Consider the following 24,204-nt stretch of genomic DNA (forward strand, 5'->3'; position numbering starts at 1 on the left):
GCGTTCCCCCAAGTCTCCCAATAAAAATGAGACCTCACTTGTGTGGGTAGGCCTAGCGCCCGCGACCAGAAATGCCCCAAAACACAACGTGGACACATCCCATTTTTTGACAGAAAACAGAGGTGTTTTTTGCAAAGTGCCTACCTTTAGATTTTGGCCTCTAGCTCAGCCATCACCTAGGGAAACCCATCAAACCTGTGCATTTATGAAAACTAGAGACCTAGGGGAATCCAAGATGGGGTGACTTGTGGGGCTCTGACCAGGTTCTCTTACCCAGAATCCTTTGCAAACCTCATAATTTGGCAAAAAAAAACACGTTTTCCTCACATTTTGGTGACAGAAAGTTCTGGAATCTGAGAGGAGCCACAAATTTCCTTCCACCCAGCGTTCCCCCAAGTCTCCCAATAAAAATGAGACCTCACTTGTGTGGGTAGGCCTAGCGCCCGCGACCAGAAATGCCCCAAAACACAACGTGGACACATCCCATTTTTTTTTACAGAAAACAGAGGTGTTTTTTGCAAAGTGCCTACCTGTAGATTTTGGCCTCTAGCTCAGCCTGCACCTAGGCAAACCTACCAAACCTATGCAATTTTGAAAACTAGAGACCGAGTGGAATCCAAGATGGGGTGACTTGTGGGGCTCTGACCAGGTTCTGTTACCCAGAATCCTTTGCAAACCTCAAAATTTGGCTAAAAAAACACGTTTTCCTCACATTTCGGTGACAGAGAGTTCTGGAATCTGAGAGGAGCCACAAATTTCCTTCCACCCAGCGTTCCCCCAAGTCTCCCAATAAAAATGAGACCTCACTTGTGTGGGTAGGCCTAGCGCCCGCGACCGGAAATGCCCCAAAACACAACGTGAACACATCCCATTTTTTGACAGAAAACAGAGGTGTTTTTTGCAAAGTGCCTACCTTTAGATTTTGGCCTCTAGCTCAGCCAGCTCCTAGGGAAACCTATCAAACCTGTGCATTTTTGAAAACTAGAGACCTAGGGGAATCCAAGATGGGGTGACTTGTGGGGCTCTGACCAGGTTCTGTTACCCAGAATCCTTTGCAAACCTCAAAATTTGGCTAAAAAAACACGTTTTCCTCACATTTTGGTGAAAGAGAGTTCTGGAATCTGAGAGGAGCCACAAATTTCCTTCCACCCAGCGTTCCCCCAAGTCTCCCAAGAAAAATAAGACCTCACTTGTGTGGGTAGGCCTAGCGCCGGCAACAGGAAATGCCCCAAAACACAACGTGGACACATCCCATTTTTTTTACAGAAAACAGAGGTGTTTTTTGCAAAGTGCCTACCTGTAGATTTTGGCCTCTAGCTCAGCCTGCACCAAGGCAAACCTACCAAACCTGTGCAATTTTGAAAACTAGAGACCTAGGGGAATCCAAGATGGGGTGACTTGTGGGGCTCTGACCAGATTCTGTTACCCAGAATCCTTTGCAAACCTCAAAATGTGGCTAAAAAAACAAACTTTCCTCACATTATGGTGACAGAAAGTTCTGGAATCTGGGAGGAGCCACATATTTCCTTCCACCCAGCGTTCCCCCAAGTCTTCCGATAAAAATGATACCTCACTTGTGTGGGTAGGCCTAGCGCCCGCAACCGGAAATGCCCCAAAACACAACGTGGACACATCCCATTTTTTGACAGAAAACAGAGGTGTTTTTTGCAAAGTGCCTACCTTTAGATTTTGGCCTCTAGCTCAGCCAGCACCTAGGGAAACCTATCAAACCTCCGTATTTTTGAAAACTAGAGACCTAGGGGAATCCAAGATGGGTTGACTTGTGGGACTCTGACCAGGTTCTGTTACCCAGAATCCTTTGCAAACCTCAAAAATTGGCTAATAAAACCACGTTTTCCTCACATTTTGGTGACAGAAAGTTCTGGAATCTGAGAGGAGCCACAAATTTCCTTCCACCCAGCGTTCCCCCAAGTCTCCCAATAAAAATGAGACCTCACTTGTGTGGGTAGGCCTAGTGCCCGCAACAGGAAATGCCCCAAAACACAACGTGGACACATCCCATTTTTTGACAGAAAACAGAGGTGTTTTTTACAAAGTGCCTACCTGTAGATTTTGGCCTCTAGCTCAGCCGGCACCTAGGGAAACTTACCAAACCTGTGCAATTTTGAAAACTAGAGACCTAAGGGAATCCAAGATGGGGTGACTTGTGGGGCTGTGACCAAATTCTGTTACCCAGAATCCTGTGCAAACCTCAAAATCTGGCTAAAAAAACAAATTTTCCTCACATTTCGGTGACAGAGAGTTCTGGAATCTGGGAGGAGCCACAAATTTCCTTCCACCCAGCGTTCCCCCAAGTCTCCTGATAAAAATGATACCTCATTTGTGTGGGTAGGCCTAGCGCCCGTGACAGGAAATGCCCCAAAACACAACGTGGACACATCCCATTTTTTTTTACAGAAAACAGAGGTGTTTTTTGCAAAGTGCCTACCTGTAGATTTTGGCCTCTAGCTCAGCCTGCACCTAGGCAAACCTACCAAACCTGTGCAATTTTGAAAACTAGAGACCGAGTGGAATCCAAGATGGGGTGACTTGTGGGGCTCTGACCAGGTTCTGTTACCCAGAATCCTTTGCAAACCTCAAAATTTGGCTAAAAAAACACGTTTTCCTCACATTTCGGTGAAAGAGTGTTCTGGAATCTGAGAGGAGACACAAATTTCCTTCCACTCAGCGTTCCCCCAAGTCTCCCAATAAAAATGAGACCTCACTTGTGTGGGTAGGCCTAGCGCCCGCGACCAGAAATGCCCCAAAACACAACGTGGACACATCCCATTTTTTGACAGAAAACAGAGGTGTTTTTTGCAAAGTGCCTACCTTTAGATTTTGGCCTCTAGCTCAGCCATCACCTAGGGAAACCCATCAAACCTGTGCATTTATGAAAACTAGAGACCTAGGGGAATCCAAGATGGGGTGACTTGTGGGGCTCTGACCAGGTTCTCTTACCCAGAATCCTTTGCAAACCTCAAAATTTGGCAAAAAAAAACACGTTTTCCTCACATTTTGGTGACAGAAAGTTCTGGAATCTGAGAGGAGCCACAAATTTCCTTCCACCCAGCGTTCCCCCAAGTCTCCCAATAAAAATGAGACCTCACTTGTGTGGGTAGGCCTAGCGCCCGCGACCAGAAATGCCCCAAAACACAACGTGGACACATCCCATTTTTTTTTACAGAAAACAGAGGTGTTTTTTGCAAAGTGCCTACCTGTAGATTTTGGCCTCTAGCTCAGCCTGCACCTAGGCAAACCTACCAAACCTATGCAATTTTGAAAACTAGAGACCGAGTGGAATCCAAGATGGGGTGACTTGTGGGGCTCTGACCAGGTTCTGTTACCCAGAATCCTTTGCAAACCTCAAAATTTGGCTAAAAAAACACGTTTTCCTCACATTTCGGTGACAGAGAGTTCTGGAATCTGAGAGGAGCCACAAATTTCCTTCCACCCAGCGTTCCCCCAAGTCTCCCAATAAAAATGAGACCTCACTTGAGTGGGTAGGCCTAGCGCCCGCGACCGGAAATGCCCCAAAACACAACGTGAACACATCCCATTTTTTGACAGAAAACAGAGGTGTTTTTTGCAAAGTGCCTACCAATAGATTTTGGCCTCTAGCTCAGCCAGCTCCTAGGGAAACCTATCAAACCTGTGCATTTTTGAAAACTAGAGACCTAGGGGAATCCAAGATGGGGTGACTTGTGGGGCTCTGACCAGGTTCTGTTACCCAGAATCCTTTGCAAACCTCAAAATTTGGCTAAAAAAACACGTTTTCCTCACATTTTGGTGAAAGAGAGTTCTGGAATCTGAGAGGAGCCACAAATTTCCTTCCACCCAGCGTTCCCCCAAGTCTCCCAAGAAAAATAAGACCTCACTTGTGTGGGTAGGCCTAGCGCCGGCAACAGGAAATGCCCCAAAACACAACGTGGACACATCCCATTTTTTTTACAGAAAACAGAGGTGTTTTTTGCAAAGTGCCTACCTGTAGATTTTGGCCTCTAGCTCAGCCTGCACCAAGGCAAACCTACCAAACCTGTGCAATTTTGAAAACTAGAGACCTAGGGGAATCCAAGATGGGGTGACTTGTGGGGCTCTGACCAGATTCTGTTACCCAGAATCCTTTGCAAACCTCAAAATGTGGCTAAAAAAACAAACTTTCCTCACATTATGGTGACAGAAAGTTCTGGAATCTGGGAGGAGCCACATATTTCCTTCCACCCAGCGTTCCCCCAAGTCTTCCGATAAAAATGATACCTCACTTGTGTGGGTAGGCCTAGCGCCCGCAACCGGAAATGCCCCAAAACACAACGTGGACACATCCCATTTTTTGACAGAAAACAGAGGTGTTTTTTGCAAAGTGCCTACCTTTAGATTTTGGCCTCTAGCTCAGCCAGCACCTAGGGAAACCTATCAAACCTCTGTATTTTTGAAAACTAGAGACCTAGGGGAATCCAAGATGGGTTGACTTGTGGGACTCTGACCAGGTTCTGTTACCCAGAATCCTTTGCAAACCTCAAAAATTGGCTAATAAAACCACGTTTTCCTCACATTTTGGTGACAGAAAGTTCTGGAATCTGAGAGGAGCCACAAATTTCCTTCCACCCAGCGTTCCCCCAAGTCTCCCAATAAAAATGAGACCTCACTTGTGTGGGTAGGCCTAGTGCCCGCAACAGGAAATGCCCCAAAACACAACGTGGACACATCCCATTTTTTGACAGAAAACAGAGGTGTTTTTTACAAAGTGCCTACCTGTAGATTTTGGCCTCTAGCTCAGCCGGCACCTAGGGAAACTTACCAAACCTGTGCAATTTTGAAAACTAGAGACCTAAGGGAATCCAAGATGGGGTGACTTGTGGGGCTGTGACCAAATTCTGTTACCCAGAATCCTGTGCAAACCTCAAAATCTGGCTAAAAAAACAAATTTTCCTCACATTTCGGTGACAGAGAGTTCTGGAATCTGGGAGGAGCCACAAATTTCCTTCCACCCAGCGTTCCCCCAAGTCTCCTGATAAAAATGATACCTCATTTGTGTGGGTAGGCCTAGCGCCCGTGACAGGAAATGCCCCAAAACACAACGTGGACACATCCCATTTTTTTTTACAGAAAACAGAGGTGTTTTTTGCAAAGTGCCTACCTGTAGATTTTGGCCTCTAGCTCAGCCTGCACCTAGGCAAACCTACCAAACCTGTGCAATTTTGAAAACTAGAGACCGAGTGGAATCCAAGATGGGGTGACTTGTGGGGCTCTGACCAGGTTCTGTTACCCAGAATCCTTTGCAAACCTCAAAATTTGGCTAAAAAAACACGTTTTCCTCACATTTCGGTGAAAGAGTGTTCTGGAATCTGAGAGGAGACACAAATTTCCTTCCACTCAGCGTTCCCCCAAGTCTCCCAATAAAAATGAGACCTCACTTGTGTGGGTAGGCTTAGCGCCCGCGACCAGAAATGCCCCAAAACACAACGTGGACACATCCCATTTTTTGACAGAAAACAGAGGTGTTTTTTGCAAAGTGCCTACCTTTAGATTTTGGCCTCTAGCTCAGCCATCACCTAGGGAAACCCATCAAACCTGTGCATTTATGAAAACTAGAGACCTAGGGGAATCCAAGATGGGGTGACTTGTGGGGCTCTGACCAGGTTCTCTTACCCAGAATCCTTTGCAAACCTCAAAATTTGGCAAAAAAAAACACATTTTCCTCACATTTTGGTGACAGAAAGTTCTGGAATCTGAGAGGAGCCACAAATTTCCTTCCACCCAGCGTTCCCCCAAGTCTCCCAATAAAAATGAGACCTCACTTGTGTGGGTAGGCCTAGCGCCCGCGACCAGAAATGCCCCAAAACACAACGTGGACACATCCCATTTTTTTTAACAGAAAACAGAGGTGTTTTTTGCAAAGTGCCTACCTGTAGATTTTGGCCTCTAGCTCAGCCTGCACCTAGGCAAACCTACCAAACCTATGCAATTTTGAAAACTAGAGACCGAGTGGAATCCAAGATGGGGTGACTTGTGGGGCTCTGACCAGGTTCTGTTACCCAGAATCCTTTGCAAACCTCAAAATTTGGCTAAAAAAACACGTTTTCCTCACATTTCGGTGAAAGAGTGTTCTGGAATCTGAGAGGAGACACAAATTTCCTTCCACTCAGCGTTCCCCCAAGTCTCCCAATAAAAATGATACCTCACTTGTGTGGGTAGGCCTAGCGCCCGCACAGGAAATGCCCCAAAACACAACGTGGACACATCCCATTTTTTGACAGAAAACAGAGGTGTTTTTTACAAAGTGCCTACCTGTAGATTTTGGCCTCTAGCTCAGCCGGCACCTAGGCAAACCTAGCAAACCTGTACATTTTTGAAAAATAGAGACCTAGGGGAATCCAAGATGGGGTGACTTGTGGGGCTTTGACAAGATTCTGTTACCCAGAATCCTTTGCAAACCTCAAAATGTGGCTAGAAAAACAAGTTTTCATCACATTTTGGTGACACAGAGTGTTCCGGAATCTGAGAGGAGCCACAAATTTCCTTCCACCCAGCGTTCCCCCAAGTCTTCCGATAAAAATGAGACATCACTTGTGTGGGTAGGCCTAGCGCCAGTGACCGGAAATGCCCTAAAACACAACCTGGACACATCCCATTTTTTGACAGAAAACAGAGGTGTTTTTTGCACAGTGCCTACCTGTAGATTTTGGCCTCTAGCTCAGCCAGAACCTAGGGAAACCTACCAAACCTGTGCATTTTTGAAAACTAGAGACCTAGGGGAATCCAAGATGGGGTGACTTGTGGGGCTCTGACCAGGTTCTGTTACCCAGAATCCTTTGCAAACCTCAAAATTTGGCTAAAAAAACATGTTTTGATCACATTTCGGTGACAGAGAGTTCTGGAATCTGAGAGGAGCCACAAATTTCCTTCCACCCAGCGTTCCCCCAAGTCTCCCAATAAAAATGAGACCTCACTTGTGTGGGTAGGCCTAGCGCCCGCTACCGGAAATGCCCCAAAACACAACATGAACACATCCCATTTTTTGACAGAAAACAGAGGTGTTTTTTGCAAAGTGCCTACCTTTAGATTTTGGCCTCTAGCTCAGCCAGCACCTAGGGAAACCTATCAAACCTGTGCATTTTTGAAAACTAGAGACCTAGGGGAATCCAAGATGGGGTGACTTGTGGGGCTCTGACCAGGTTCTGTTACCCAGAATCCTTTGCAATCCTCAAAAGTTGGCTAAAAAAACAAGTTTTCATCACATTTTGGTGACACAGAGAGTTCTGGAATCTGAGAGGAGCCACAAATTTCCTTCCACCCAGCGTTCCCCCAAGTCTCCCAATAAAAATGAGACCTCACTTGTGTGGGTAGGCCTAGCGCCCGCGACCGGAAATGCCCCAAAATACAACGTGGACACATCCCATTTTTTAACAGAAAACAGAGGTGTTTTTTGCAAAGTGCCTACCTGTAGATTTTGGCCTCTAGCTCAGCCTGCACCTAGGCAAACCTACCAAACCTGTGCAATTTTGAAAACTAGAGACCTAGGGGAATCCAAGATGGGGTGACTTGTGGGGCTCTGACCAGATTCTGTTACCCAGAATCCTTTGCAAACCTCAAAATGTGGCTAAAAAAACAAACTTTCCTCACATTATGGTGACAGAAAGTTCTGGAATCTGGGAGGAGCCACATATTTCCTTCCACCCAGCGTTCCCCCAAGTCTTCCGATAAAAATGATACCTCACTTGTGTGGGTAGGCCTAGCGCCCGCAACCGGAAATGCCCCAAAACACAACGTGGACACATCCCATTTTTTGACAGAAAACAGAGGTGTTTTTTGCAAAGTGCCTACCTTTAGATTTTGGCCTCTAGCTCAGCCAGCACCTAGGGAAACCTATCAAACCTCTGTATTTTTGAAAACTAGAGACCTAGGGGAATCCAAGATGGGTTGACTTGTGGGACTCTGACCAGGTTCTGTTACCCAGAATCCTTTGCAAACCTCAAAAATTGGCTAATAAAACCACGTTTTCCTCACATTTTGGTGACAGAAAGTTCTGGAATCTGAGAGGAGCCACAAATTTCCTTCCACCCAGCGTTCCCCCAAGTCTCCCAATAAAAATGAGACCTCACTTGTGTGGGTAGGCCTAGTGCCCGCAACAGGAAATGCCCCAAAACACAACGTGGACACATCCCATTTTTTGACAGAAAACAGAGGTGTTTTTTACAAAGTGCCTACCTGTAGATTTTGGCCTCTAGCTCAGCCGGCACCTAGGGAAACTTACCAAACCTGTGCAATTTTGAAAACTAGAGACCTAAGGGAATCCAAGATGGGGTGACTTGTGGGGCTGTGACCAAATTCTGTTACCCAGAATCCTGTGCAAACCTCAAAATCTGGCTAAAAAAACAAATTTTCCTCACATTTCGGTGACAGAGAGTTCTGGAATCTGGGAGGAGCCACAAATTTCCTTCCACCCAGCGTTCCCCCAAGTCTCCTGATAAAAATGATACCTCATTTGTGTGGGTAGGCCTAGCGCCCGTGACAGGAAATGCCCCAAAACACAACGTGGACACATCCCATTTTTTTTTACAGAAAACAGAGGTGTTTTTTGCAAAGTGCCTACCTGTAGATTTTGGCCTCTAGCTCAGCCTGCACCTAGGCAAACCTACCAAACCTGTGCAATTTTGAAAACTAGAGACCGAGTGGAATCCAAGATGGGGTGACTTGTGGGGCTCTGACCAGGTTCTGTTACCCAGAATCCTTTGCAAACCTCAAAATTTGGCTAAAAAAACACGTTTTCCTCACATTTCGGTGAAAGAGTGTTCTGGAATCTGAGAGGAGACACAAATTTCCTTCCACTCAGCGTTCCCCCAAGTCTCCCAATAAAAATGAGACCTCACTTGTGTGGGTAGGCCTAGCGCCCGCGACCAGAAATGCCCCAAAACACAACGTGGACACATCCCATTTTTTGACAGAAAACAGAGGTGTTTTTTGCAAAGTGCCTACCTTTAGATTTTGGCCTCTAGCTCAGCCATCACCTAGGGAAACCCATCAAACCTGTGCATTTATGAAAACTAGAGACCTAGGGGAATCCAAGATGGGGTGACTTGTGGGGCTCTGACCAGGTTCTCTTACCCAGAATCCTTTGCAAACCTCAAAATTTGGCAAAAAAAAACACGTTTTCCTCACATTTTGGTGACAGAAAGTTCTGGAATCTGAGAGGAGCCACAAATTTCCTTCCACCCAGCGTTCCCCCAAGTCTCCCAATAAAAATGAGACCTCACTTGTGTGGGTAGGCCTAGCGCCCGCGACCAGAAATGCCCCAAAACACAACGTGGACACATCCCATTTTTTTTTACAGAAAACAGAGGTGTTTTTTGCAAAGTGCCTACCTGTAGATTTTGGCCTCTAGCTCAGCCTGCACCTAGGCAAACCTACCAAACCTATGCAATTTTGAAAACTAGAGACCGAGTGGAATCCAAGATGGGGTGACTTGTGGGGCTCTGACCAGGTTCTGTTACCCAGAATCCTTTGCAAACCTCAAAATTTGGCTAAAAAAACACGTTTTCCTCACATTTCGGTGACAGAGAGTTCTGGAATCTGAGAGGAGCCACAAATTTCCTTCCACCCAGCGTTCCCCCAAGTCTCCCAATAAAAATGAGACCTCACTTGAGTGGGTAGGCCTAGCGCCCGCGACCGGAAATGCCCCAAAACACAACGTGAACACATCCCATTTTTTGACAGAAAACAGAGGTGTTTTTTGCAAAGTGCCTACCAATAGATTTTGGCCTCTAGCTCAGCCAGCTCCTAGGGAAACCTATCAAACCTGTGCATTTTTGAAAACTAGAGACCTAGGGGAATCCAAGATGGGGTGACTTGTGGGGCTCTGACCAGGTTCTGTTACCCAGAATCCTTTGCAAACCTCAAAATTTGGCTAAAAAAACACGTTTTCCTCACATTTTGGTGAAAGAGAGTTCTGGAATCTGAGAGGAGCCACAAATTTCCTTCCACCCAGCGTTCCCCCAAGTCTCCCAAGAAAAATAAGACCTCACTTGTGTGGGTAGGCCTAGCGCCGGCAACAGGAAATGCCCCAAAACACAACGTGGACACATCCCATTTTTTTTACAGAAAACAGAGGTGTTTTTTGCAAAGTGCCTACCTGTAGATTTTGGCCTCTAGCTCAGCCTGCACCAAGGCAAACCTACCAAACCTGTGCAATTTTGAAAACTAGAGACCTAGGGGAATCCAAGATGGGGTGACTTGTGGGGCTCTGACCAGATTCTGTTACCCAGAATCCTTTGCAAACCTCAAAATGTGGCTAAAAAAACAAACTTTCCTCACATTATGGTGACAGAAAGTTCTGGAATCTGGGAGGAGCCACATATTTCCTTCCACCCAGCGTTCCCCCAAGTCTTCCGATAAAAATGATACCTCACTTGTGTGGGTAGGCCTAGCGCCCGCAACCGGAAATGCCCCAAAACACAACGTGGACACATCCCATTTTTTGACAGAAAACAGAGGTGTTTTTTGCAAAGTGCCTACCTTTAGATTTTGGCCTCTAGCTCAGCCAGCACCTAGGGAAACCTATCAAACCTCTGTATTTTTGAAAACTAGAGACCTAGGGGAATCCAAGATGGGTTGACTTGTGGGACTCTGACCAGGTTCTGTTACCCAGAATCCTTTGCAAACCTCAAAAATTGGCTAATAAAACCACGTTTTCCTCACATTTTGGTGACAGAAAGTTCTGGAATCTGAGAGGAGCCACAAATTTCCTTCCACCCAGCGTTCCCCCAAGTCTCCCAATAAAAATGAGACCTCACTTGTGTGGGTAGGCCTAGTGCCCGCAACAGGAAATGCCCCAAAACACAACGTGGACACATCCCATTTTTTGACAGAAAACAGAGGTGTTTTTTACAAAGTGCCTACCTGTAGATTTTGGCCTCTAGCTCAGCCGGCACCTAGGGAAACTTACCAAACCTGTGCAATTTTGAAAACTAGAGACCTAAGGGAATCCAAGATGGGGTGACTTGTGGGGCTGTGACCAAATTCTGTTACCCAGAATCCTGTGCAAACCTCAAAATCTGGCTAAAAAAACAAATTTTCCTCACATTTCGGTGACAGAGAGTTCTGGAATCTGGGAGGAGCCACAAATTTCCTTCCACCCAGCGTTCCCCCAAGTCTCCTGATAAAAATGATACCTCATTTGTGTGGGTAGGCCTAGCGCCCGTGACAGGAAATGCCCCAAAACACAACGTGGACACATCCCATTTTTTTTTACAGAAAACAGAGGTGTTTTTTGCAAAGTGCCTACCTGTAGATTTTGGCCTCTAGCTCAGCCTGCACCTAGGCAAACCTACCAAACCTGTGCAATTTTGAAAACTAGAGACCGAGTGGAATCCAAGATGGGGTGACTTGTGGGGCTCTGACCAGGTTCTGTTACCCAGAATCCTTTGCAAACCTCAAAATTTGGCTAAAAAAACACGTTTTCCTCACATTTCGGTGAAAGAGTGTTCTGGAATCTGAGAGGAGACACAAATTTCCTTCCACTCAGCGTTCCCCCAAGTCTCCCAATAAAAATGAGACCTCACTTGTGTGGGTAGGCTTAGCGCCCGCGACCAGAAATGCCCCAAAACACAACGTGGACACATCCCATTTTTTGACAGAAAACAGAGGTGTTTTTTGCAAAGTGCCTACCTTTAGATTTTGGCCTCTAGCTCAGCCATCACCTAGGGAAACCCATCAAACCTGTGCATTTATGAAAACTAGAGACCTAGGGGAATCCAAGATGGGGTGACTTGTGGGGCTCTGACCAGGTTCTCTTACCCAGAATCCTTTGCAAACCTCAAAATTTGGCAAAAAAAAACACATTTTCCTCACATTTTGGTGACAGAAAGTTCTGGAATCTGAGAGGAGCCACAAATTTCCTTCCACCCAGCGTTCCCCCAAGTCTCCCAATAAAAATGAGACCTCACTTGTGTGGGTAGGCCTAGCGCCCGCGACCAGAAATGCCCCAAAACACAACGTGGACACATCCCATTTTTTTTAACAGAAAACAGAGGTGTTTTTTGCAAAGTGCCTACCTGTAGATTTTGGCCTCTAGCTCAGCCTGCACCTAGGCAAACCTACCAAACCTATGCAATTTTGAAAACTAGAGACCGAGTGGAATCCAAGATGGGGTGACTTGTGGGGCTCTGACCAGGTTCTGTTACCCAGAATCCTTTGCAAACCTCAAAATTTGGCTAAAAAAACACGTTTTCCTCACATTTCGGTGAAAGAGTGTTCTGGAATCTGAGAGGAGACACAAATTTCCTTCCACTCAGCGTTCCCCCAAGTCTCCCAATAAAAATGATACCTCACTTGTGTGGGTAGGCCTAGCGCCCGCACAGGAAATGCCCCAAAACACAACGTGGACACATCCCATTTTTTGACAGAAAACAGAGGTGTTTTTTACAAAGTGCCTACCTGTAGATTTTGGCCTCTAGCTCAGCCGGCACCTAGGCAAACCTAGCAAACCTGTACATTTTTGAAAAATAGAGACCTAGGGGAATCCAAGATGGGGTGACTTGTGGGGCTTTGACAAGATTCTGTTACCCAGAATCCTTTGCAAACCTCAAAATGTGGCTAGAAAAACAAGTTTTCATCACATTTTGGTGACACAGAGTGTTCCGGAATCTGAGAGGAGCCACAAATTTCCTTCCACCCAGCGTTCCCCCAAGTCTTCCGATAAAAATGAGACATCACTTGTGTGGGTAGGCCTAGCGCCAGTGACCGGAAATGCCCTAAAACACAACCTGGACACATCCCATTTTTTGACAGAAAACAGAGGTGTTTTTTGCACAGTGCCTACCTGTAGATTTTGGCCTCTAGCTCAGCCAGAACCTAGGGAAACCTACCAAACCTGTGCATTTTTGAAAACTAGAGACCTAGGGGAATCCAAGATGGGGTGACTTGTGGGGCTCTGACCAGGTTCTGTTACCCAGAATCCTTTGCAAACCTCAAAATTTGGCTAAAAAAACATGTTTTGATCACATTTCGGTGACAGAGAGTTCTGGAATCTGAGAGGAGCCACAAATTTCCTTCCACCCAGCGTTCCCCCAAGTCTCCCAATAAAAATGAGACCTCACTTGTGTGGGTAGGCCTAGCGCCCGCTACCGGAAATGCCCCAAAACACAACGTGAACACATCCCATTTTTTGACAGAAAACAGAGGTGTTTTTTGCAAAGTGCCTACCTTTAGATTTTGGCCTCTAGCTCAGCCAGCACCTAGGGAAACCTATCAAACCTGTGCATTTTTGAAAACTAGAGACCTAGGGGAATCCAAGATGGGGTGACTTGTGGGGCTCTGACCAGGTTCTGTTACCCAGAATCCTTTGCAATCCTCAAAAGTTGGCTAAAAAAACAAGTTTTCATCACATTTTGGTGACACAGAGAGTTCTGGAATCTGAGAGGAGCCACAAATTTCCTTCCACCCAGCGTTCCCCCAAGTCTCCCAATAAAAATGAGACCTCACTTGTGTGGGTAGGCCTAGCGCCCGCGACCGGAAATGCCCCAAAATACAACGTGGACACATCCCATTTTTTAACAGAAAACAGAGGTGTTTTTTGCAAAGTGCCTACCTGTAGATTTTGGCCTCTAGCTCAGCCTGCACCTAGGCAAACCTACCAAACCTGTGCAATTTTGAAAACTAGAGACCTAGTGGAATCCAAGATGGGGTGACTTGTTGGGCTCTGACCAGGTTCTGTTACCCAGAATCCTTTGCAAACCTCAAAATTTGGCTAAAAAAACACGTTTTCCTCACATTTTGGTGAAAGAGAGTTCTGGAATCTGAGAGGAGCCTCAAATTTCCTTCCACCCAGCGTTCCCCCAAGTCTCCCAAGAAAAATGAGACCTCACTTGTGTGGGTAGGCCTAGCGCCCGCAACAGGAAATGCCCCAAAACACAACGTGGACACATCCCATTTTTTTTACAGAAAACAGAGGTGTTTTTTGCAAAGTGCCTACCTGTAGATTTTGGCCTCTACCTCAGGCTGCACCAAGGCAAACCTACCAAACCTGTGCAATTTTGAAAACTAGAGACCTAGGGGAATCCAAGATGGGGTGACTTGTGGGGCTCTGACCAGATTCTGTTACCCAGAATCCTTTGCAAACCTCAAAATGTAGCTAAAAAAACAAACATTCCTCACATTTTGGTGACAGAAAGTTCTGGAATCTGGGAGGAGCCACATATTTCCTTCCACCCAGCGTTCCCTCAAGTCTTCCGATAAAAATTATACCTCACTTGTGTGGGTAGGCCTAGCGCCCGCAACCGGAAATGCCCCAAAACACAACGTGGACACATCCCATTTTTTGACAGAAAACAGAGGTGTTTTTTGCAAAGTGCCTACCTTTCGATTTTGGCCTCTATCTCAGCCAGCACCTAGGGAAACCTATCAAACCTGTGTATTTTTGAAAACTAGAGACCTAGGGGAATCCAAGATGGGTTGACTTGTGGGACTCTGACCAGGTTCTGTTACCCAGAATCCTTTGCAAACCTCAAAAATTGGCTAATAAAACCACGTTTTCCTCACATTTTGGTGACAGAAAGTTCTGGAATCTGAGAGGAGCCACAAATTTCCTTCCACCCAGCGTTCCCCCAAGTCTCCCAATAAAAATGAGACCTCACTTGTGTGGGTAGGCCTAGTGCCCGCAACAGGAAATGCCCCGAAACACAACGTGAACACATCCCATTTTTTGACAGAAAACAGAGGTGTTTTTTACAAAGTGCCTACCTGTAGATTTTGGCCTCTAGCTCAGCCGGCACCTAGGGAAACTTACCAAACCTGTGCAATTTTGAAAACTAGAGACCTAAGGGAATCCAAGATGGGGTGACTTGTGGGGCTGTGACCAGGTTCTGTTACCCAGAATCCTGTGCAAACCTCAAAATCTGGCTAAAAAAACAAATTTTCCTCACATTTCGGTGACAGAGAGTTCTGGAATCTGGGAGGAGCCACAAATTTCCTTCCACCCAGCGTTCCCCCAAGTCTCCTGATAAAAATGATACCTCATTTGTGTGGGTAGGCCTAGCGCCCGTGACAGGAAATGCCCCAAAACACAACGTGGACACATCCCATTTTTTTTTACAGAAAACAGAGGTGTTTTTTGCAAAGTGCCTACCTGTAGATTTTGGCCTCTAGCTCAGCCTGCACCTAGGCAAACCTACCAAACCTGTGCAATTTTGAAAACTAGAGACCGAGTGGAATCCAAGATGGGGTGACTTGTGGGGCTCTGACCAGGTTCTGTTACCCAGAATCCTTTGCAAACCTCAAAATTTGGCTAAAAAAACAAGTTTTCCTCACATTTCGGTGAAAGAGTGTTCTGGAATCTGAGAGGAGACACAAATTTCCTTCCACTCAGCGTTCCCCCAAGTCTCCCAATAAAAATGAGACCTCACTTGTGTGGGTAGGCCTAGCGCCCGCGACCAGAAATGCCCCAAAACACAACGTGGACACATCCCATTTTTTGACAGAAAACAGAGGTGTTTTTTGCAAAGTGCCTACCTTTAGATTTTGGCCTCTAGCTCAGCCATCACCTAGGGAAACCCATCAAACCTGTGCATTTATGAAAACTAGAGACCTAGGGGAATCCAAGATGGGGTGACTTGTGGGGCTCTGACCAGGTTCTCTTACCCAGAATCCTTTGCAAACCTCATAATTTGGCAAAAAAAAACACGTTTTCCTCACATTTTGGTGACAGAAAGTTCTGGAATCTGAGAGGAGCCACAAATTTCCTTCCACCCAGCGTTCCCCCAAGTCTCCCAATAAAAATGAGACCTCACTTGTGTGGGTAGGCCTAGCGCCCGCGACCAGAAATGCCCCAAAACACAACGTGGACACATCCCATTTTTTTTTACAGAAAACAGAGGTGTTTTTTGCAAAGTGCCTACCTGTAGATTTTGGCCTCTAGCTCAGCCTGCACCTAGGCAAACCTACCAAACCTATGCAATTTTGAAAACTAGAGACCGAGTGGAATCCAAGATGGGGTGACTTGTGGGGCTCTGACCAGGTTCTGTTACCCAGAATCCTTTGCAAACCTCAAAATTTGGCTAAAAAAACACGTTTTCCTCACATTTCGGTGACAGAGAGTTCTGGAATCTGAGAGGAGCCACAAATTTCCTTCCACCCAGCGTTCCCCCAAGTCTCCCAATAAAAATGAGACCTCACTTGTGTGGGTAGGCCTAGCGCCCGCGACCGGAAATGCCCCAAAACACAACGTGAACACATCCCATTTTTTGACAGAAAACAGAGGTGTTTTTTGCAAAGTGCCTACCTTTAGATTTTGGCCTCTAGCTCAGCCAGCTCCTAGGGAAACCTATCAAACCTGTGCATTTTTTAAAACTAGAGACCTAGGGGAATCCAAGATGGGGTGACTTGTGGGGCTCTGACCAGGTTCTGTTACCCAGAATCCTTTGCAAACCTCAAAATTTGGCTAAAAAAACACGTTTTCCTCACATTTTGGTGAAAGAGAGTTCTGGAATCTGAGAGGAGCCACAAATTTCCTTCCACCCAGCGTTCCCCCAAGTCTCCCAAGAAAAATAAGACCTCACTTGTGTGGGTAGGCCTAGCGCCGGCAACAGGAAATGCCCCAAAACACAACGTGGACACATCCCATTTTTTTTACAGAAAACAGAGGTGTTTTTTGCAAAGTGCCTACCTGTAGATTTTGGCCTCTAGCTCAGCCTGCACCAAGGCAAACCTACCAAACCTGTGCAATTTTGAAAACTAGAGACCTAGGGGAATCCAAGATGGGGTGACTTGTGGGGCTCTGACCAGATTCTGTTACCCAGAATCCTTTGCAAACCTCAAAATGTGGCTAAAAAAACAAACTTTCCTCACATTATGGTGACAGAAAGTTCTGGAATCTGGGAGGAGCCACATATTTCCTTCCACCCAGCGTTTCCCCAAGTCTTCCGATAAAAATGATACCTCACTTGTGTGGGTAGGCCTAGCGCCCGCAACCGGAAATGCCCCAAAACACAACGTGGACACATCCCATTTTTTGACAGAAAACAGAGGTGTTTTTTGCAAAGTGCCTACCTTTAGATTTTGGCCTCTAGCTCAGCCAGCACCTAGGGAAACCTATCAAACCTCCGTATTTTTGAAAACTAGAGACCTAGGGGAATCCAAGATGGGTTGACTTGTGGGACTCTGACCAGGTTCTGTTACCCAGAATCCTTTGCAAACCTCAAAAATTGGCTAATAAAACCACGTTTTCCTCACATTTTGGTGACAGAAAGTTCTGGAATCTGAGAGGAGCCACAAATTTCCTTCCACCCAGCGTTCCCCCAAGTCTCCCAATAAAAATGAGACCTCACTTGTGTGGGTAGGCCTAGTGCCCGCAACAGGAAATGCCCCAAAACACAACGTGGACACATCCCATTTTTTGACAGAAAACAGAGGTGTTTTTTACAAAGTGCCTACCTGTAGATTTTGGCCTCTAGCTCAGCCGGCACCTAGGGAAACTTACCAAACCTGTGCAATTTTGAAAACTAGAGACCTAAGGGAATCCAAGATGGGGTGACTTGTGGGGCTGTGACCAAATTCTGTTACCCAGAATCCTGTGCAAACCTCAAAATCTGGCTAAAAAAACAAATTTTCCTCACATTTCGGTGACAGAGAGTTCTGGAATCTGGGAGGAGCCACAAATTTCCTTCCACCCAGCGTTCCCCCAAGTCTCCTGATAAAAATGATACCTCATTTGTGTGGGTAGGCCTAGCGCCCGTGACAGGAAATGCCCCAAAACACAACGTGGACACATCCCATTTTTTTTTACAGAAAACAGAGGTGTTTTTTGCAAAGTGCCTACCTGTAGATTTTGGCCTCTAGCTCAGCCTGCACCTAGGCAAACCTACCAAACCTGTGCAATTTTGAAAACTAGAGACCGAGTGGAATCCAAGATGGGGTGACTTGTGGGGCTCTGACCAGGTTCTGTTACCCAGAATCCTTTGCAAACCTCAAAATTTGGCTAAAAAAACACGTTTTCCTCACATTTCGGTGAAAGAGTGTTCTGGAATCTGAGAGGAGACACAAATTTCCTTCCACTCAGCGTTCCCCCAAGTCTCCCAATAAAAATGAGACCTCACTTGTGTGGGTAGGCCTAGCGCCCGCGACCAGAAATGCCCCAAAACACAACGTGGACACATCCCATTTTTTGACAGAAAACAGAGGTGTTTTTTGCAAAGTGCCTACCTTTAGATTTTGGCCTCTAGCTCAGCCATCACCTAGGGAAACCCATCAAACCTGTGCATTTATGAAAACTAGAGACCTAGGGGAATCCAAGATGGGGTGACTTGTGGGGCTCTGACCAGGTTCTCTTACCCAGAATCCTTTGCAAACCTCAAAATTTGAAAAAAAAAAAACACGTTTTCCTCACATTTTGGTGACAGAAAGTTCTGGAATCTGAGAGGAGCCACAAATTTCCTTCCACCCAGCGTTCCCCCAAGTCTCCCAATAAAAATGAGACCTCACTTGTGTGGGTAGGCCTAGCGCCCGCGACCAGAAATGCCCCAAAACACAACGTGGACACATCCCATTTTTTTTTACAGAAAACAGAGGTGTTTTTTGCAAAGTGCCTACCTGTAGATTTTGGCCTCTAGCTCAGCCTGCACCTAGGCAAACCTACCAAACCTATGCAATTTTGAAAACTAGAGACCGAGTGGAATCCAAGGTGGGGTGACTTGTGGGGCTCTGACCAGGTTCTGTTACCCAGAATCCTTTGCAAACCTCAAAATTTGGCTAAAAAAACACGTTTTCCTCACATTTCGGTGACAGAGAGTTCTGGAATCTGAGAGGAGCCACAAATTTCCTTCCACCCAGCGTTCCCCCAAGTCTCCCAATAAAAATGAGACCTCACTTGTGTGGGTAGGCCTAGCGCCCGCGACCGGAAATGCCCCAAAACACAACGTGAACACATCCCATTTTTTGACAGAAAACAGAGGTGTTTTTTGCAAAGTGCCTACCTTTAGATTTTGGCCTCTAGCTCAGCCAGCTCCTAGGGAAACCTATCAAACCTGTGCATTTTTGAAAACTAGAGACCTAGGGGAATCCAAGATGGGGTGACTTGTGGGGCTCTGACCAGGTTCTGTTACCCAGAATCCTTTGCAAACCTCAAAATTTGGCTAAAAAAACACGTTTTCCTCACATTTTGGTGAAAGAGAGTTCTGGAATCTGAGAGGAGCCACAAATTTCCTTCCACCCAGCGTTCCCCCAAGTCTCCCAAGAAAAATAAGACCTCACTTGTGTGGGTAGGCCTAGCGCCGGCAACAGGAAATGCCCCAAAACACAACGTGGACACATCCCATTTTTTTTACAGAAAACAGAGGTGTTTTTTGCAAAGTGCCTACCTGTAGATTTTGGCCTCTAGCTCAGCCTGCACCAAGGCAAACCTACCAAACCTGTGCAATTGTGAAAACTAGAGACCTAGGGGAATCCAAGATGGGGTGACTTGTGGGGCTCTGACCAGATTCTGTTACCCAGAATCCTTTGCAAACCTCAAAATGTGGCTAAAAAAACAAACTTTCCTCACATTATGGTGACAGAAAGTTCTGGAATCTGGGAGGAGCCACATATTTCCTTCCACCCAGCGTTCCCCCAAGTCTTCCGATAAAAATGATACCTCACTTGTGTGGGTAGGCCTAGCGCCCGCAACCGGAAATGCCCCAAAACACAACGTGGACACATCCCATTTTTTGACAGAAAACAGAGGTGTTTTTTGCAAAGTGCCTACCTTTAGATTTTGGCCTCTAGCTCAGCCAGCACCTAGGGAAACCTATCAAACCTCTGTATTTTTGAAAACTAGAGACCTAGGGGAATCCAAGATGGGTTGACTTGTGGGACTCTGACCAGGTTCTGTTACCCAGAATCCTTTGCAAACCTCAAAAATTGGCTAATAAAACCACGTTTTCCTCACATTTTGGTGACAGAAAGTTCTGGAATCTGAGAGGAGCCACAAATTTCCTTCCACCCAGCGTTCCCCCAAGTCTCCCAATAAAAATGAGACCTCACTTGTGTGGGTAGGCCTAGTGCCCGCAACAGGAAATGCCCCAAAACACAACGTGGACACATCCCATTTTTTGACAGAAAACAGAGGTGTTTTTTACAAAGTGCCTACCTGTAGATTTTGGCCTCTAGCTCAGCCGGCACCTAGGGAAACTTACCAAACCTGTGCAATTTTGAAAACTAGAGACCTAAGGGAATCCAAGATGGGGTGACTTGTGGGGCTGTGACCAAATTCTGTTACCCAGAATCCTGTGCAAACCTCAAAATCTGGCTAAAAAAACAAATTTTCCTCACATTTCGGTGACAGAGAGTTCTGGAATCTGGGAGGAGCCACAAATTTCCTTCCACCCAGCGTTCCCCCAAGTCTCCTGATAAAAATGATACCTCATTTGTGTGGGTAGGCCTAGCGCCCGTGACAGGAAATGCCCCAAAACACAACGTGGACACATCCCATTTTTTTTTACAGAAAACAGAGGTGTTTTTTGCAAAGTGCCTACCTGTAGATTTTGGCCTCTAGCTCAGCCTGCACCTAGGCAAACCTACCAAACCTGTGCAATTTTGAAAACTAGAGACCGAGTGGAATCCAAGATGGGGTGACTTGTGGGGCTCTGACCAGGTTCTGTTACCCAGAATCCTTTGCAAACCTCAAAATTTGGCTAAAAAAACACGTTTTCCTCACATTTCGGTGAAAGAGTGTTCTGGAATCTGAGAGGAGACACAAATTTCCTTCCACTCAGCGTTCCCCCAAGTCTCCCAATAAAAATGAGACCTCACTTGTGTGGGTAGGCTTAGCGCCCGCGACCAGAAATGCCCCAAAACACAACGTGGACACATCCCATTTTTTGACAGAAAACAGAGGTGTTTTTTGCAAAGTGCCTACCTTTAGATTTTGGCTCTAGCTCAGCCATCACCTAGGGAAACCCATCAAACCTGTGCATTTATGAAAACTAGAGACCTAGGGGAATCCAAGATGGGGTGACTTGTGGGGCTCTGACCAGGTTCTCTTACCCAGAATCCTTTGCAAACCTCAAAATTTGGCTAAAAAAAACACGTTTTCCTCACATTTTGGTGACAGAAAGTTCTGGAATCTGAGAGGAGCCACAAATTTCCTTCCACCCAGCGTTCCCCCAAGTCTCCCAATAAAAATGAGACCTCACTTGTGTGGGTAGGCCTAGCGCCCGCGACCAGAAATGCCCCAAAACACAACGTGGACACATCCCATTTTTTTTTACAGAAAACAGAGGTGTTTTTTGCAAAGTGCCTACCTGTAGATTTTGGCCTCTAGCTCAGCCTGCACCTAGGCAAACCTACCAAACCTATGCAATTTTGAAAACTAGAGACCGAGTGGAATCCAAGATGGGGTGACTTGTGGGGCTCTGACCAGGTTCTGTTACCCAGAATCCTTTGCAAACCTCAAAATTTGGCTAAAAAAACACGTTTTCCTCACATTTCGGTGAAAGAGTGTTCTGGAATCTGAGAGGAGACACAAATTTCCTTCCACTCAGCGTTCCCCCAAGTCTCCCAATAAAAATGATACCTCACTTGTGTGGGTAGGCCTAGCGCCCGCACAGGAAATGCCCCAAAACACAACGTGGACACATCCCATTTTTTGACAGAAAACAGAGGTGTTTTTTACAAAGTGCCTACCTGTAGATTTTGGCCTCTAGCTCAGCCGGCACCTAGGCAAACCTAGCAAACCTGTACATTTTTGAAAAATAGAGACCTAGGGGAATCCAAGATGGGGTGACTTGTGGGGCTTTGACAAGATTCTGTTACCCAGAATCCTTTGCAAACCTCAAAATGTGGCTAGAAAAACAAGTTTTCATCACATTTTGGTGACACAGAGTGTTCCGGAATCTGAGAGGAGCCACAAATTTCCTTCCACCCAGCGTTCCCCCAAGTCTTCCGATAAAAATGAGACATCACTTGTGTGGGTAGGCCTAGCGCCAGTGACCGGAAATGCCCTAAAACACAACCTGGACACATCCCATTTTTTGACAGAAAACAGAGGTGTTTTTTGCACAGTGCCTACCTGTAGATTTTGGCCTCTAGCTCAGCCAGAACCTAGGGAAACCTACCAAACCTGTGCATTTTTGAAAACTAGAGACCTAGGGGAATCCAAGATGGGGTGACTTGTGGGGCTCTGACCAGGTTCTGTTACCCAGAATCCTTTGCAAACCTCAAAATTTGGCTAAAAAAACATGTTTTGATCACATTTCGGTGACAGAGAGTTCTGGAATCTGAGAGGAGCCACAAATTTCCTTCCACCCAGCGTTCCCCCAAGTCTCCCAATAAAAATGAGACCTCACTTGTGTGGGTAGGCCTAGCGCCCGCTACCGGAAATGCCCCAAAACACAACGTGAACACATCCCATTTTTTGACAGAAAACAGAGGTGTTTTTTGCAAAGTGCCTACCTTTAGATTTTGGCCTCTAGCTCAGCCAGCACCTAGGGAAACCTATCAAACCTGTGCATTTTTGAAAACTAGAGACCTAGGGGAATCCAAGATGGGGTGACTTGTGGGGCTCTGACCAGGTTCTGTTACCCAGAATCCTTTGCAAACCTCAAAAGTTGGCTAAAAAAACAAGTTTTCATCACATTTTGGTGACACAGAGAGTTCTGGAATCTGAGAGGAGCCACAAATTTCCTTCCACCCAGCGTTCCCCCAAGTCTCCCAATAAAAATGAGACCTCACTTGTGTGGGTAGGCCTAGCGCCCGCGACCGGAAATGCCCCAAAATACAACGTGGACACATCCCATTTTTTAACAGAAAACAGAGGTGTTTTTTGCAAAGTGCCTACCTGTAGATTTTGGCCTCTAGCTCAGCCTGCACCTAGGCAAACCTACCAAACCTGTGCAATTTTGAAAACTAGAGACCTAGTGGAATCCAAGATGGGGTGACTTGTTGGGCTCTGACCAGGTTCTGTTACCCAGAATCCTTTGCAAACCTCAAAATTTGGCTAAAAAAACACGTTTTCCTCACATTTTGGTGAAAGAGAGTTCTGGAATCTGAGAGGAGCCTCAAATTTCCTTCCACCCAGCGTTCCCCCAAGTCTCCCAAGAAAAATGAGACCTCACTTGTGTGGGTAGGCCTAGCGCCCGCAACAGGAAATGCCCCAAAACACAACGTGGACACATCCCATTTTTTTTACAGAAAACAGAGGTGTTTTTTGCAAAGTGCCTACCTGTAGATTTTGGCCTCTACCTCAGGCTGCACCAAGGCAAACCTACCAAACCTGTGCAATTTTGAAAACTAGAGACCTAGGGGAATCCAAGATGGGGTGACTTGTGGGGCTCTGACCAGATTCTGTTACCCAGAATCCTTTGCAAACCTCAAAATGTAGCTAAAAAAACAAACATTCCTCACATTTTGGTGACAGAAAGTTCTGGAATCTGGGAGGAGCCACATATTTCCTTCCACCCAGCGTTCCCTCAAGTCTTCCGATAAAAATTATACCTCACTTGTGTGGGTAGGCCTAGCGCCCGCAACCGGAAATGCCCCAAAACACAACGTGGACACATCCCATTTTTTGACAGAAAACAGAGGTGTTTTTTGCAAAGTGCCTACCTTTCGATTTTGGCCTCTATCTCAGCCAGCACCTAGGGAAACCTATCAAACCTGTGTATTTTTGAAAACTAGAGACCTAGGGGAATCCAAGATGGGTTGACTTGTGGGACTCTGACCAGGTTCTGTTACCCAGAATCCTTTGCAAACCTCAAAAATTGGCTAATAAAACCACGTTTTCCTCACATTTTGGTGACAGAAAGTTCTGGAATCTGAGAGGAGCCACAAATTTCCTTCCACCCAGCGTTCCCCCAAGTCTCCCAATAAAAATGAGACCTCACTTGTGTGGGTAGGCCTAGTGCCCGCAACAGGAAATGCCCCGAAACACAACGTGAACACATCCCATTTTTTGACAGAAAACAGAGGTGTTTTTTACAAAGTGCCTACCTGTAGATTTTGGCCTCTAGCTCAGCCGGCACCTAGGGAAACTTACCAAACCTGTGCAATTTTGAAAACTAGAGACCTAAGGGAATCCAAGATGGGGTGACTTGTGGGGCTGTGACCAGGTTCTGTTACCCAGAATCCTGTGCAAACCTCAAAATCTGGCTAAAAAAACAAATTTTCCTCACATTTCGGTGACAGAGAGTTCTGGAATCTGGGAGGAGCCACAAATTTCCTTCCACCCAGCGTTCCCCCAAG

Source organism: Pleurodeles waltl, chromosome 2_2, assembly GCF_031143425.1.
Source record: "Pleurodeles waltl isolate 20211129_DDA chromosome 2_2, aPleWal1.hap1.20221129, whole genome shotgun sequence".
Lineage (NCBI taxonomy): Eukaryota > Metazoa > Chordata > Amphibia > Caudata > Salamandridae > Pleurodeles > Pleurodeles waltl.